This window comes from Elgaria multicarinata, chromosome 10 (assembly GCF_023053635.1).
Source record: "Elgaria multicarinata webbii isolate HBS135686 ecotype San Diego chromosome 10, rElgMul1.1.pri, whole genome shotgun sequence".
Taxonomy (NCBI): Eukaryota; Metazoa; Chordata; class Lepidosauria; order Squamata; family Anguidae; genus Elgaria; species Elgaria multicarinata.
The window spans coordinates 30,823,908-30,838,301 of NC_086180.1; the positions used below are offsets into that span (position 1 = coordinate 30,823,908).

General features: G+C 44.4%; 1 protein-coding gene across 2 annotated transcripts in view; it reads right to left on the reverse strand.

Annotated features, from left to right (window-relative positions):
- Positions 1–1,498: 1,498 nt before the first annotated feature.
- Positions 1,499–14,394, reverse strand: part of PITX2 (paired like homeodomain 2) — a 51,085-nt gene continuing 38,189 nt past the window's right edge. For both annotated transcript variants that reach the window (XM_063135877.1, XM_063135878.1), the window contains one exon: positions 1,499–1,510. The gene's annotated coding sequence lies outside the window, so the exon portion shown is untranslated. The remainder of the gene's footprint in view (positions 1,511–14,394) is intronic.

Here is a 14,394-nt window from a genome sequence, read left to right on the forward strand (position 1 = left end):
TTTGCTCAAATCCTAGAGTAGGAAACCAACAGAAGTTGTAACTCATACTGGACAGTAAAAATATTAAGGAGGAAGCTAGTATTTTATTTCTCCCCCCGCCCTTTCCCCTCTTTTAAATCTGATTGCTTGTTTGTTTGGGATCAAAATAAAAAGCCTCCCTTCAAAACTACTCCAGGAGAGTTACTTTTTCTACAAAGCAGCAGACAAAGCTCGCTCTTTTTCCTACTCCTGCCAGCAAACTCCTCCTCCTAGGTTTGCTACCTGTGGGTGGTCACCACTGTGGGATTGCTGCAGATCTCAAAGCAGAAATGGATGTAGAGGTGGGCCAGGACCTACTCCTAGACCTAGTAAATACTCCAATTGTCTGTAGTTATAACACAAGTAGGAACCACAAATTAGCTGCTGCATACACATTTATGCCAGGAGTGTTTAGACAATTTACACAAAGAAAAGCACTACCATCATTCTTAATAGTTCTTGAAAAGTGCTATAATTACTTATATGCCTCATTAGTTTCAGTGAACAAAATAAAACACATGCTGGATTGCCCTTATTGTACTTCATGAGAGAATATAAAATGCCATTCTTTAAATTAGTGTGTTGTATTGTTTTATGTTGATTATATCTTTTACTTTTACTGCAAACAACCCTGGGATCATTTTAATGAATGGTGATATATAATTTCTCTGCATTAATCAATCAGTAACAGATTCTTAGTAAATGCACATAACCCAATAATGTTAATACTTTTATAAAAGGAGACAAGGTTATCAGGTTCTATTTTCTGGGTGTGTCTTTAAAAGTTATGTGTCAGGTGGAAAAGCAACAGGTGAAGCTTTCTCCCATCACTGCATTTGCCCTCTGGGAACTGCTGAACTTGTTGTGTTTCTGCCTGCCAGATATACTCATTTAAAGGCACAGGAGCCCTGCAAGAGAGAAGATATCCACAAAGTTCTTTGATATTACCACCAGTGCTGGTGTACTCTATGTCAACATGAGTACTGGCATTCAGGTAGTGTTAACATACCTCGGTTTATTAATCCAGAACTATACTTTTTCACAATAATAATACAGGGGTGCTCTTCTTCCCTTATCACTGGTGGTATTTGGTCATGCGTATTGGGTGCTACCACAGGAATGACATGACATGTGTGTACATGCAGTTGCCGAGGGGCAAAGTAACCGGCAAAAAGCATGGACGCCTCTGTTAATGATCAAGGCAAAAACAAATTTCGCAGAGGAACCAGCGATGTAGGTGGCCCTTACCTTGCCGCGGGCTGGATCTGAATGGAAACTGGTTTACTCAGGCAATCCGGATGAAGGATAGGGCTCTACTGCAGATGAAAGGGAGGTTGGGGAAGTCACCCCTTCGTGATCCGAGCGGGTTTTCGGAAAGATGTTTTTTCTCCGAGCTGGTCCAATGAAAGAGGCGAGTTCCCGGTCGTTTGTCAATTTCATTCTTACAGCTTTTGAGTGTGCGTATGGGGGCACGCGCAAAGTCTCTCTCTCTCTCTCTCTGTCATGGCTTCGTTGAGTTGCTAAAAAGAACGGGGGGGGCGGGCAATAAATAAATAAACACATAAAAGAAAAAAGAAAAGAACGCGCCGCCCGGCAGCCAATGCGATCAAAGGGACTTTGCCCACCTCCGAAGGGAAAGCAAAGCCGCCCTTCCACGCTCGGTTGATTGGTCTTTCCAGGGCTTCAGCGATCACCGTTGCCTGTAATTCACGTGAGCCTTTTAAAACTAGTTTGTGCGAATTAGTCCATCCCTCTCTTGGGCATATTTCGAAGTTTGTTTTTCTCGGATGCTGCGAGAGAGGAGAGCCTTCTGGAGCGCATTTGGGAGTGGGGGTGTTGTCAGTGTCATGAAGTGCTCGGCAGCCCGCTCCTATGGACGCTTACTCGGAAGTAAATCCGTCTTTGTCCTAGTGAACGGGCATAGGATTGCCGCAGCCTGTTCTGAAGGCTCCCATCAGGATTATTTTCGGAAAAGGAGAAGAACAGAGCAGCTTTCTTCGTGTGGGACTAGAACAGAATTCCTCCTGCACCCCAATATGAAGCTCAACCCTCTGCATGGAACTCAGCCGAAATCCCCACTGTTTTGAATGGGGCTTGCTCGCAGTTAAGTGCGCACAGCACTGGAGGCTGGCCTGGTGGCTCCGATTTTGGTGAAGCTGTGAATCCATCCTGGATTTCATTCAGAACAGGCCAGAACCTTAAAGGAGCTATTCAATGTGCTGAACCTATTTGGGGGATAGGGCTCACCACCTTGGTTAGCTCCTTTAGAGTTCTGGAACCCAGAATGGCTTCTCAGCCCCACCGAAATCGGAGCCACCAGCCTCCACTGGTGCCCAAGGCTCCAGCTTTGATCTCCTCCACAGACGCAGGAAAGGCTGTGATCCTATGCACATCTAGGGGGAAACCCTCTTGGAAGCAATAGGAGGTACTGCGAAGTAAATATTCATAGGATCCGGATTCGGCTTGGTAGAATTCCAACGCCTAGTTACACCTGGTTTTCTTATGCTTTCTTTCAACCCTTTACTCCGAGCAGCCCAAGAAATAGTTTGGCCTCAAGCTTCGGATCCAGTATTACGTTTATACTCCACAGAAAGTGCTCAAAGAATGACTAACGGGAGAATCTCTCTCTCTCTCTCTCTCTCTGTGTGTGTGTGTGTGTGTAGAGAGAAGCCAAGAGAAATCTGCGCTGAGAATTGTGAGTGAAGAATCAGAAGGAATTCTTCTGAGTTAAGTGTTTCCGTGAACTTCCTCTTTAGTAATCCTGCAATCCTATGCACGCTTACCTGGGAGTAAGCCACACAGTAGGGCTCACTTTGCAGGAAACATTCATGGGTTTGTGCAATTAATCCGGATTAAATTTGTGGGGATCTTATGTAAGTACCCCAAAATGGAGGGTGATAGCTAGAAAAAGAGAAGTCATATTTTTATTTTTATTTTTTTGGTAATTATACCCCCATTTTATCTGGCAAATTATGTTGGAGTAGTCTAGGAAAAAGTCATTGCGACTACGCAAGAGAAATTGATGGGAAGATTGATAGGAAGATTCCGGGGGAGGGAAGGATCTGACATGAAATGCCCTGTCTACCTAGCCTCGGATCCTCAAGTCCATAATTCATTGACTGCCTGATGGCAATAGCTGCAGACACCTCTTACGCACCTCGTCTTTATCGCTCTGTGTTTCATTTTGCTTTCCATTTAAGTGGTACTGGCGGTGAATGACGGTCATTAACTTAATGTGGTGGTTAGAACATCCTTCCTCAACCTGACACCTTCCAGGTGTGTCGGACTACAACTCCCAGCATCCCCAGGCAGCTGCCTCGGGATGCTGGGAGTTGTAGTCTGACACATCTGGAGGGCGCCAGGTTGGCGAAGGCTTTGAGCGGGGACAAAATAAAATCCTGACAGTCATTTAATAGCAGCAGCAGCCGCACAGGCACCGGGTTTCTTATTTTTCTGGTGCAAATCTGCAGTGGTAACATAAGAAGTCAAGTCTAAAGGATTAAGTGCATACCAAGATTTGCAGAGCTACTTTTATGAGGCCTTTTACAAGAACCTGAGAGATGATTCATTTTTATATGCAACATTTTACACAGCAGTGCAGCTCCCAGGCTGTTAATGTTCAACAGAGTTGAGGGGCAGAAGGGCTTCCCTTACCCTCCGCCCACCCCAACCCTTCTCGCCTTTATTCATTTTAGCTGGACGACTTTCTGCACTTTAGAAACTTTTTCAACCATAGGAAGTCAGAAGGGCATTAAGAATCTGTAAGGCTGTGTTAGCTCCCCCACCCCCGCTTTTTAATTTATAATTACACATTTATGTGTGTGTGTCCCGTTTTTCCTCCAAGGAACCTAAGGAGGCATACATAATCCTCCTCTCCATTTTATCATCATCAACAACAACCCTGTGAGGTAAGCTGGGCTGAGAGTCTGTGACTGGCCCAAAGTCACCCAGTGAGCTTCCATGGCTGAGTGAGGACTAGAACCCGGGTCTCCCGATTCCCAGTCCAACACTTTAGCCACTAAACTACACTGGCTTTCTTGGATGAGTTATCCTGGATGAGTGTCACCCTCAGAAATGGTGAAGTAGAAAACATGTCCCTTTGGTAAACCTGAAGGGGGATGCTCATGTTCAGATCCTTAAATTGCCGTCCTGTGGAAGTATTGGAGAGGAGCTGGGAGTAAACTCCACTGTACATTGGGACTTCCTTCTGAGTAAATATGCAAGCAATGGATCGGGTTCCACGTCATTGAAATCAACGGGACTAACTGCTTGCGGCCTCAAACTATGCATGTTTACTCGGAAGTAAGCCTCACTATGTTCAGGGAGACTTACTTCCAGGTAAGCGTGCATAGGATTGCCGCTTAAGTTAAGGTCTGGGCCTCAGGATCACAGCCCAAAGTCAAGAAACCCCAGACTTCCCTGCAGCCATCTGCTTTCCCTTTGTGAAGTTTTACTCCACCACCAGGATCTTGTATTTTTCTTCCTGTGTTGGTTCTTCTTTTATTTTCTCCCAGCAGTGGTGCACTTAGGTAATTTAATTAGGCTTTGGAATTAATGGTCACTGGAGACCTAGGTGGCCTCGGTGGCCCATTATCAACTTCAGTTGTTATGCCAGCTATGCTCGTTCTTGGACAGGGATAGCCTATCCCCGGTCCTTCATGCACTGATAACCTCGATTAGACTACTGTAATGCGCTCTTTGTGGGGCTACCCATGTGTGTGGGTCTGAAAGTGCAGCTCGCGCAGAACGCAGCAGCTAGCTCTGTCCACATAAAACCAGTGTTAAAAGAACTTCACTGGCTGCCTGTTAGCAACCAAGCTATGTACAAGGTCATGCTATTATCGTATAAAGCCCTAAAGTAAACAACTTGGGACCAGGATACCTAGCAGACCACCTTCCCTTATACACACCCAAGCGACATTTACCATCTTCAGAGGCGGTCCTGCTCCTCATTCCAAGACGAACAGGATGTCATCACGAAGAACCTTGATGGTGGGCCTTCTCTGTAGTGGCACCCATCCTCTGGAAAACCCTCCCTCATGCAGTTCAAGAGCTGGAAAATGTAACATTTTTCAAACGCTTCCTGAAAACATGTGCTTTTAGACAAGCTTTCCCTGGACTGTAACTTATTCTGCTTTTATGTGATTTTTAAAGTTTTAAATTGGATATTATGGTTTAGTTGTACACTGCCCAGAGAGCCTAGGCTGTTGGGCAGTATAAATATGAAGTAAATAAATAAATGGTCTTACTCCCACCCTCCGCCACTTTAGATGGTTATGTTTGTTCTTTTACTATTTTTACAATGTCTGCCCTGTTGCCTTTGAGAGGAGTGAGGGCTCTTTTATTCTGCAGAGCGGGGCCCTGGGCTTCTGCCACCACCACCCTACCCCCGAATCCTGCCCTGACAGGACCACTGGTTACTTCAGAATTGTATGACCATGTCAGAGGAACAATTTAATTCCAGAAAATCCATGCCTTGTGTGGCGGTAGTTAGATATATTTTTCTAAGGGCACCTGGGGAGGGAACCGTTCTTCGGCTTTTCTAGCACTTTTCACTTTTCTATCACTCCCATTCCCACCGCTTTCCTAGGGGCTAGAAAGCTGCATAATCCAACGAAGCCGAAAAGGTTGGAATTTAGGAATCATTTTGGGTTTGTAAACCAAAGGCTACAGTCTTTTGCATACTTACCTGGGAGTAAGTCCCGTTGAATGGCAGTAGACATGCTTCCGAGTAACTATATAAAGGATTGTCCTGGAAGGCTGTAATCCTATCCACACTTCCTTAGAAGTTTTCCGAGTAAACCCAGATAGTCTCGGGTTGCGCTGGAAAGAGCCTTGCAGTGAAAACAACGGGGTATATTTCTGATTGGGTAAATGTTTTTAAGCTGCAATCCTGTGCACGCTTATTTGAACAGAAGTAAAAGTGCGCAGGAATGGCTCGTACAAGAATCCATATTTACCTAGAACTCGCCACGGTGTTTAATGGTTAAGTTTATTTACAAGCTGATTCTCTGCATTTTTATGCAAACCTGGAAATAAGTATATTTAGCCCAATCGTAAAACCATTTACTCGGCCACTGATTTCCAAGGAATATCCAAGGAGATGTGCTTAAAACTCCAGCCTTACGACCAAGACTAATACATACTTACTCAGAAGTAAGTCTCACCGAATACAGAGGGATTTACCCTCTAGCACCTGTAGATGGGGACAGAAAGACTTACAGCTCATTTGAACCCAAACCTGGGATCAAGTCCTGTTGATTTCACTGGATCTTATTTTTTGAGTCAGTTTAAATTGCTAGCCAAGTATTGGCTGATTTATTTACTTAAGGGTCACTAGCGTTAAGTGTCAATGACACCTAACTTCCGTGTGAGTGTATTTTGGATGTTAGCAATCCTTTTCGTGTTTACTCGAAAGTAAGTCCCGCGTATGTTCAGTAGAGCACCCTAATTCAGCGTAAAATTACAGCATTGCATTAATTTTCGAGGACTGTTGAATTCCATCCTCCAGATATATTCTGCGAGCTAGGGCTATTGAACATCTACAGACAAAGGGCGTGATCTCCCGGGGGGGGGGGGAGTTCTCCTCCGCATGGCCCATTGAAGTGAATAGCAGCAGTGGAAGAGCATGCGTACTTGCTAACTGGTGCCTGGCTGAAGACACAGAAATCATCAACATCATCATCATCCAGATACAACTATGGAAACCTGGAGTTCCATTCTGCTCTGGAGATAGTTACTTGGATGTCCGGAGCTCTAACTAATTATCTTCTCTTTCTTCTCCTCCACCCACCCCTTCGTGGTGATTCTAGATCAGAAAGGAAGAACAGCTGGTCCACAGGCATCTATTTCCCCATCCCCAACCCAATAGACACGCGTGGCTTTAGGTCAGCTCATTCCAATCGACTCCGAATCGCAGAATCGCATCCGACACTGCGTGGAGTTTAGGGGAAGATGATCTCGGTGGAGTCCTCCACCTGCATGTCAAACAACAACCCTAATCGCAACCTGAACAGCTGCAGCCCTACGCCTGCGCTTATTCAGAAGTACGTTCCACCCAGTTCCTTGAGACTCACTGTGTTTATTTAGGATATACTGTCTGAATCATAAATTCCAGTGCTTTAGTATATTGGGGTTGTGAATTGGACAGAGAGGCGCTCTCTCCCCTCACTCCCCTTGCGGCGGCGTGGGGGTGGGGGAGAAGGATTCTCTAACTGCCAGGTTGCAAGAGGCACAGAGCGAGAAAGGAGGACAAAGGCGCCCCATGGGCGGCCAAGAGACCGAGGAGGCAGAAAGACATCTCTACTGTGGGGCGCAGAGGACTGTCGGCTTTGATCCTTGCAGAAGTGAGATGAAGACATTAACGCGGACACGTCTAAGGCAAACGCAACGCGCAGCCTCCAAATCTCCGCTCGCCCCTCGCCTCGTTTGCCTCCTTTCCGATGAGAAGCATCCGGAAACTTGGCACGTTCAGCAGCCGGCTTATGTTGTTTTCCTTTTGTCAGACTTTGCCTCAGACAAGGGCACCAGATCCGGAGACCTAACGCGTTGCCGACCTCGGTTGCAATCTTATCCGCGCTTACCTGAGAGTAAGTCCTAGAGACGTAGGCAGGTTTGCACGTGCTTCGGAGATCTTCGGAGCTCACAACTGCTATCCAAAGGCAAGAGTCGAGACCTACAGCACAATCCTATTCGTTCAATCGGGCTTACTCCCAGGTAGGTTGGCAACGCTATCCCGGATCGCATAAGTCCCCAAACTCATCGTTCTGGAATCCATTGGGCTGGCGATGTCATTTAAATTAGGCCATCTGGGTAAAAGCAGCACGATCCTGGTTAATGGTCGAGATGGATGCAAGAAAACTCGGGGGTACACGAATGAGCGAAACCGCCTTCCACAACCTGCGGCCATCCAAACATTTTGTACAACAACTCCAAGCATTCCTAACCATGGTCCATGCTGGCTGGGGCTGATAGTCCAAAACATCTGGAGGACAAATATGCACCTTGGCCAGATCTGCATCTTGTGTCAAATCATTACAACCGTGGAATAAAAAGCAGGATATAGCACTATGAAAGTGGTGTATGGAATGTGGATTGTGTCCTAACAGTTATGAATACCAATATAAAGCAGTAGTGTAGATCTAGCCCTTGTGCCATATCATTACGATCCATCCCATCATGGTAACATTATATCCTTGTGCATTCATACCTCGTAGGACACACAGTGATATTTGTTGGGGTCTTTTGGATAACTTGGAATTAAAAAAAACAGGAAATAACTATGATAGCAGTGTATAGAATTGTTATGTGCCCCCAGTGTTATCAGTGTACTTCAATACCGCTATAAAGTGGTTGTGTGGATCTAGCTCGGGTTGGGAGTAGACTGAATAGAAGAGAGTTGGGGGATTTCTAGAACACCGATTTAACCTAGTAGGCATGTTCTGCCATGAGAATACCCTGGGAATTGTACTTAGTTCTAGCAGAAGGACTTGGAGGATGGCTTGAACAGAGAATTCTCAGAGCCTTTCCCAAACTAAAATTCCCAGGAATCTTTAGAGCATCCTTCCCTAAACTGGTACCCTCCAGATGTGTTGGACTACAAATCCCAGCATCCCCTAGGCTCAGCATGGACGCAGAGCCCTCCAGATGTTTTGGACTGCAAGTCCCACTATCCCCCATAGAGGGCTGGGGGGTGCTGGGGTTTGTATTTTAACACACCTGGGGGACATCAAATTGGGGAAGGCAGCTCTAGGGCAAGTCTAAAACAGGGCAAAATGCACGAGAGAAGTTTCCAGTGGGCACAGAGCTGAAGATGATGGAAGTCTGTGCTCACGAAATTGGTCCTGAGAACTTAGAGAAATCTCATGTAGGTGCATGACTAGAGAGGAGGACGAAGCTGCCCCAGATTTTGGGGCAGGGGAATAAACTACAGGGGGTGCAGGGCTCAATGCCCCCCCTCAATTTCCCAGAAGAGACAATGTCCAACCAGGTAACACCAGTAAACTCACAAACTGGCTGGCAGCACTGCATATCCTGAATGTATTTCTTCTCTTTTGTGCTTTGTTGAGTTGTCTACCCTTCAGTGCTCCCTCTGGTTAGCTATAATAAATTTGTTTTAATTCTTAAAAAAAATTGTTGATTTTCTATCTAGGGCTTCAATCTGGATGGTGTATTCTGTAGGACTATGGAAGGTGGGGTAGTGTGTAAACTATCATAATATTATAACTAAAATGTAATATTTTTGTTGAGTTCTGGTTATTTTAATATGTGGCTTTAAAGAAGCTAGGATCTATTGAAGAAGGATAGTTTCCAGAAATATATGTAGAAATATATATACAGTATAAAAATGTAAACACATAAGCCCTGCCCCCTTTCCTAAGTTTAGTCCCATCCCTGCCCCCCTGGAAATTGAGAAGTCTATGCACCTGCTTGGAGGAGGATGGGGAGCACATATAAGAAGGCACAGACACCCCTTCCCTAGAGGAAGAGGGCAGAGAAGAGGATTGTGTGTCATGCCATTAGTTATATGGCCTACACAAGCCCGTTTAAGGGTGTGATCCTATGCAAGTTAGGACAGAAAAGGGCCTACAACTCCCAGCATTTCCAAGCCAGAATCACATATCCAGAATCTCAGCCATCCTTATAGCAACTATGTATGATGAGTAGCTGTTATACCCATATTGCCTGGGGGCGGTGGAGGGAGGCAATTAAGAGTACCAAGCCTGGGAAATAGCGGTTAGCCTAAAGCATCCTTCCCCAGATAGGCATCCTCTGGGTATGTGTTGAAATACAACTCCCATCATCCCCATCCAGCATAGGCCACCTGCAGGGTGCCAAGTTGGGAAAGGCTGTCCTAAAAGCACAGTTTGGAAGGGCTACATCTTCACAGCAGATAGTGCAACCCTATGCATGTCTACTCAGAAGTAAGTCCCCTTGAGTTGCAATGATTTGCAATGCAGTGTTGGTTCTAGTTAGAAGAGAGCCATTGCAATGAATGGGAGTTAAGTTAGACCAACATTGGATAGAATCCATCGGATACAACTGATAACTGTTGGAGCACAATCCGCATTCCCTATATCTCCAATATGTGTCAAATCATTATGAATGTGGAATAAAAAGCAGGAAATAACACTATGAAAGTGGGTGCTACATTTCCCTACTAACAGCTTCCTCTTTCTTCACATGGGGAAGAAAGAGGAAGCAAGGACCACCTGACCCAAACAACGGGTGGTTTTATCAAGCTGCTTCTCCTGCACACAGCAGGAAATGATGGCAAGATTCACAAAAGACCCACCCCCTTCCCAAACAGGTTTTTTCTGTCTTATTTTATGATGGAGAAAAGACCAGAAGGAGCAGATGAGACGGAGGTGGACTGTTGCAATAAGTGAGTGGCTGATGACCCTTGTGGATTGTTCCCCAACAGTTATCAGTGCACTTCAATACCAAAGTAGTGTAGATCTAGCTATAGTGGTATTTCTTGTTTTTATTCCCTATTTGTAATGATTTGACACAAGCTGTAGAACGCTTACCTGGGAGCTAGCCCATTGAACCCAATGGGACTTACTTGTGAGTAGACATGCAGAGAAGATGGTGCTATTAATCTCCTGCATTTGCTAGTCATTCTCAACGCTAGTGGGCCATTGAAATCAAGTGGGACCAAACCCTGGAAGTCAGCTTGCTGTTGTAAGTAGAACTTGAACAGGCCTGAGGGGTAGTTTGGAGCATCCCATTGGATTGGGGCTTGCAACCTCCCACCCCTGGTCAATGTGTCAACCCACAGAAGGTTGCTCTTAATACTTCCAGTCCAATAAACGAGATCACCGCTCTGTTTACACATGCATTGTTCTCCCAGGTCTTTAGGCTAGCCAGACAAGGTTGTACTGGTTACTCAGTGATAGTTATCATTTGTACTACTGAGCCAGGTTGGGAGGGTTGGGGATCTGCTTGCTGAAGGGGCAGGAATAGATACAGCCTGCAATCCTAAACTCATCCCATTGAACTCAATGAAGCTTACCTTTGAGTAGCCAGATATAGGATTGCACTGGTAATGGTTGTTTGTTTTGTTTATTTATTATTACATTTATAGCTTTTATCCTCTTGCAAGGAACCCAAGGTGGCTTAGATGGTCTTCCTAGTCTCCACTTTATCCTTACAACAACCTTGTGAGATAAGTTAGGCTAAGAGCCATTGACTGCCCCAAAGTCACCCATTGAGCTTACTTAGCTGAATGAGGACTAGAACTCAGATCTCCCAGGTCCCAGTCCAACATTCTAACCACTACACTGTAATGGTTCTCACTGGTGATTATTTCATTCAAGACAGGACACACAGACAGTAAGAAAGTGAGCACTTACAGGGGGAATGCACTTGTACACATTTACACTTGGAAGTAAAGTTCATTGATTTCAACAGAACTTTTATACACTGCATGTTTAGGAGTGATACTCAAAATAGTTAAGTGTCTAACATGAATTTACAATCCTATCTATCTATAGTCAAATTAAACCACATTTGGATTTAACTGGCTTTAATTCCATTAAGATTCCATGGACCATACCTCATTTCCTGAGCATCTTTTAACCTGGATGGAAGCACATTGGAGTTGAATAGGATTTACATCAAAATAAGGTTGTCAGAAGTGCAGTGCCATCATGTTCACATTTCTTTGAGTATAAGTCCAATAGAACGCAGTGCCACTTGCTCCCGAGTAAACATGCATAGGAACAGACTGCACAGTTGACAACCTGAGTTTACTTCCTTGGTATTAAGGCTGCAGTCCTAAACACACCAACTAGGGGGTAAGTCCCATTAGACATAATGGAACTTAGTTCTGAGTAAGCATGCATGTCTATTTAATGAAGTTGGACTTACTTCCAAGTAAACAAGGATAGGACTGGACATCCTAATCCTGGTTACTCCTTTATTACCAACTCCTTTATTACAAAGTAAGTCCCTCCGTATCAGTGGGATTTACCTCCAGGTATGTACATTTCCTTTCTTTGAAACTATTTCAATGGAAAATAATAGATTTATTGTCAAGTAGGTGTGTTAGGGACTAGGGGTGTAACATTACCTCAGGCAGTGCAAATTTACAAATATGATAGAAAAAAAGAAATGTGGATTGGGATTAGGCCGTGATTATAACTGCACACTGCTGCTGTAGTTAATTGGCAGGGAAGGAGGTTGTAATTGATTAGATATTGCCAGTTCATAGGTCATTTAATCACGAGGACTTGGGTTTAAACCAATTAAAGTATGATTAGATTGTAAGCCTATGCGGCAGAGTCTTGCTATTTACTGTTTTACTCTGTACAGCACCATGTACATTGATGGTGCTATATAAATAAATAAATAATAATAATAATAATATGATGATCCAATTGATGTATCTAGCAGCTAAAGCATTTCAGTCCAAGGCAAGTAAGTTAGTTTAATTGGGATTGTGGTAAATCCTACACAGTGGTAGTTGTGTGAAACATATCTTAGTCCAAAGCAGAACAACCCAATTAAGTCCATGCTTAATCAGAATCAAGTCTAGCTGAGTTCATAGGGATTTAGGCCTGCAGTTTAAAATTCTGATTGGAAAATAGTTAACCCTGGTTTAAGCCCATTTTGTTTTTTTGGACTTCAACAAGGGTTAGATGGTTTAAATCCAACTATGTTTCCTGTTTTTAATTGTTCTGTAAAGCTGAACGAAGTAATAAGACTGTTTAACCCGTGTGTTTGTGTGTGTGTTGAGTTTCTTTGCTAATGATTTTGATTGGGGGAAGGGGAGAGAAGGGAGGTTTAACAATCAATTAGTCCAGTTATCCAAGTTCGAAGACTGTAAATCTGCCTGGTTCATGGATTATCCACTGTTCTGGTCCACCAGGATGGAATATTAAAACGTAGGTCTCTGTATCTACACATCAAAAGAAGCATTTAGCAAAGTAAATATTATGCTCTTAAAACCCTTAGGTATTAAGTTTTAAACATCAGTTTGCACACTTCTGAATTGTTAGACTAGATGCATGCTTCTCTTGAAAGTCTGCTTTTGTGTGTGGGCTCTGTTTATGACTATCTTTCTATGTAACCAAACACTCACATAAATTACATGCACATTGCTCTATGATACCTATTAACCATAAATGAAATACAATTCAGAGTGTGTAGATTTCCCTCGTTCATGTCCGAAGTTTGGAATTCTTGTATATACAGCTTGCTCAGATAAAGCAACAGTTGTCGCCATGATAAACCTCCAGCATGTGTATAATATTTCAGCAAAATTACATACTTAAGTAATTTAGAAATCAAATGAAAATCTCTCCTCTAACTCTATTTGTGTATGGAATTCCTCAGTCGTGTGCACGTAGGTCTTGTCGGTGCCTAGCTAAATTCCTTGGCATTCACTGAGTTTACTCTTCTGAGTTCCTTTGCTTTTTATTTATTTATTCAAAGACTGTTTATTACCCTTCGAGTTCAGTCAAAGTATTATTCTTTACCAATACACCTTCCATTAAGTTCAGGATGTTGAATTGCAGAAGAAGTTGAATCGTCCATTTGTCTGGAGAAATAACAACGGCAACAATGCGAAAGGCCACAAGCAGAAATGTAATCATAACAGACAACTGGGACGGGGGAAGGAAGGGGAAATTCAATATTGGAGTGACCTCGTGTTTCTGATGCTTGACGGGGGACAAGATCCTAACAATGCAATCCGATCCATATGTACTCCAAAGTAAGTCGCCTTGTTTACAATGGAGCTTACCTCAGATAAATCTCTGTAGGATGGCAGCCCAGGTGTACTTACTCGGAAAGAAGTCCCACTGAGTGCAATGAGACCTACCTCCCAAGTAAGTGTGCATGGGATTGAAGGCTTGCACCGATCTTAGTTGAATGTTATGGTTGCATAAATCAAAATCTTCTTTCTTTCTTTCGGCGGGAGAGAGACAGTGTCCGTGCTGGTGAGGAACGGATGTACTCCCTCGGTTATCCGCCGCTGCAGAAACATCAAAAAGCCACCCAAACCTTGAACATAATCTCTCCCCCCACCCTTCTCCTCCTCCTCCTCCTCCCCCCGTTTTCCTTCCCAGCTTTTCATTTCCCTCCCTGGCAACTGCAGGTACGTGCTGCTGAGTTCGGATGAACTGCGCTTCTGAAGTCAATCAAAGGCCAGTCTATATTCATAAAAACGTTCCAAACGCCACCTCTTCTTAGGCAGGGCCGCTTCTAGCACCGGCGAGCCCCCACGCGCAGGCGCGCAGGGATCCGCCGGCCTCCGAGCCCTCCCTCTCCGTCCTTAAAGGGGAAAGCAGCAGGCCCGATAGAGAAGGAGGCGGCTCAGGGGAGCGCGTAGCGTGCGGCACTTCCCGGACCGACGCTGGGGAAGAGAGGCGG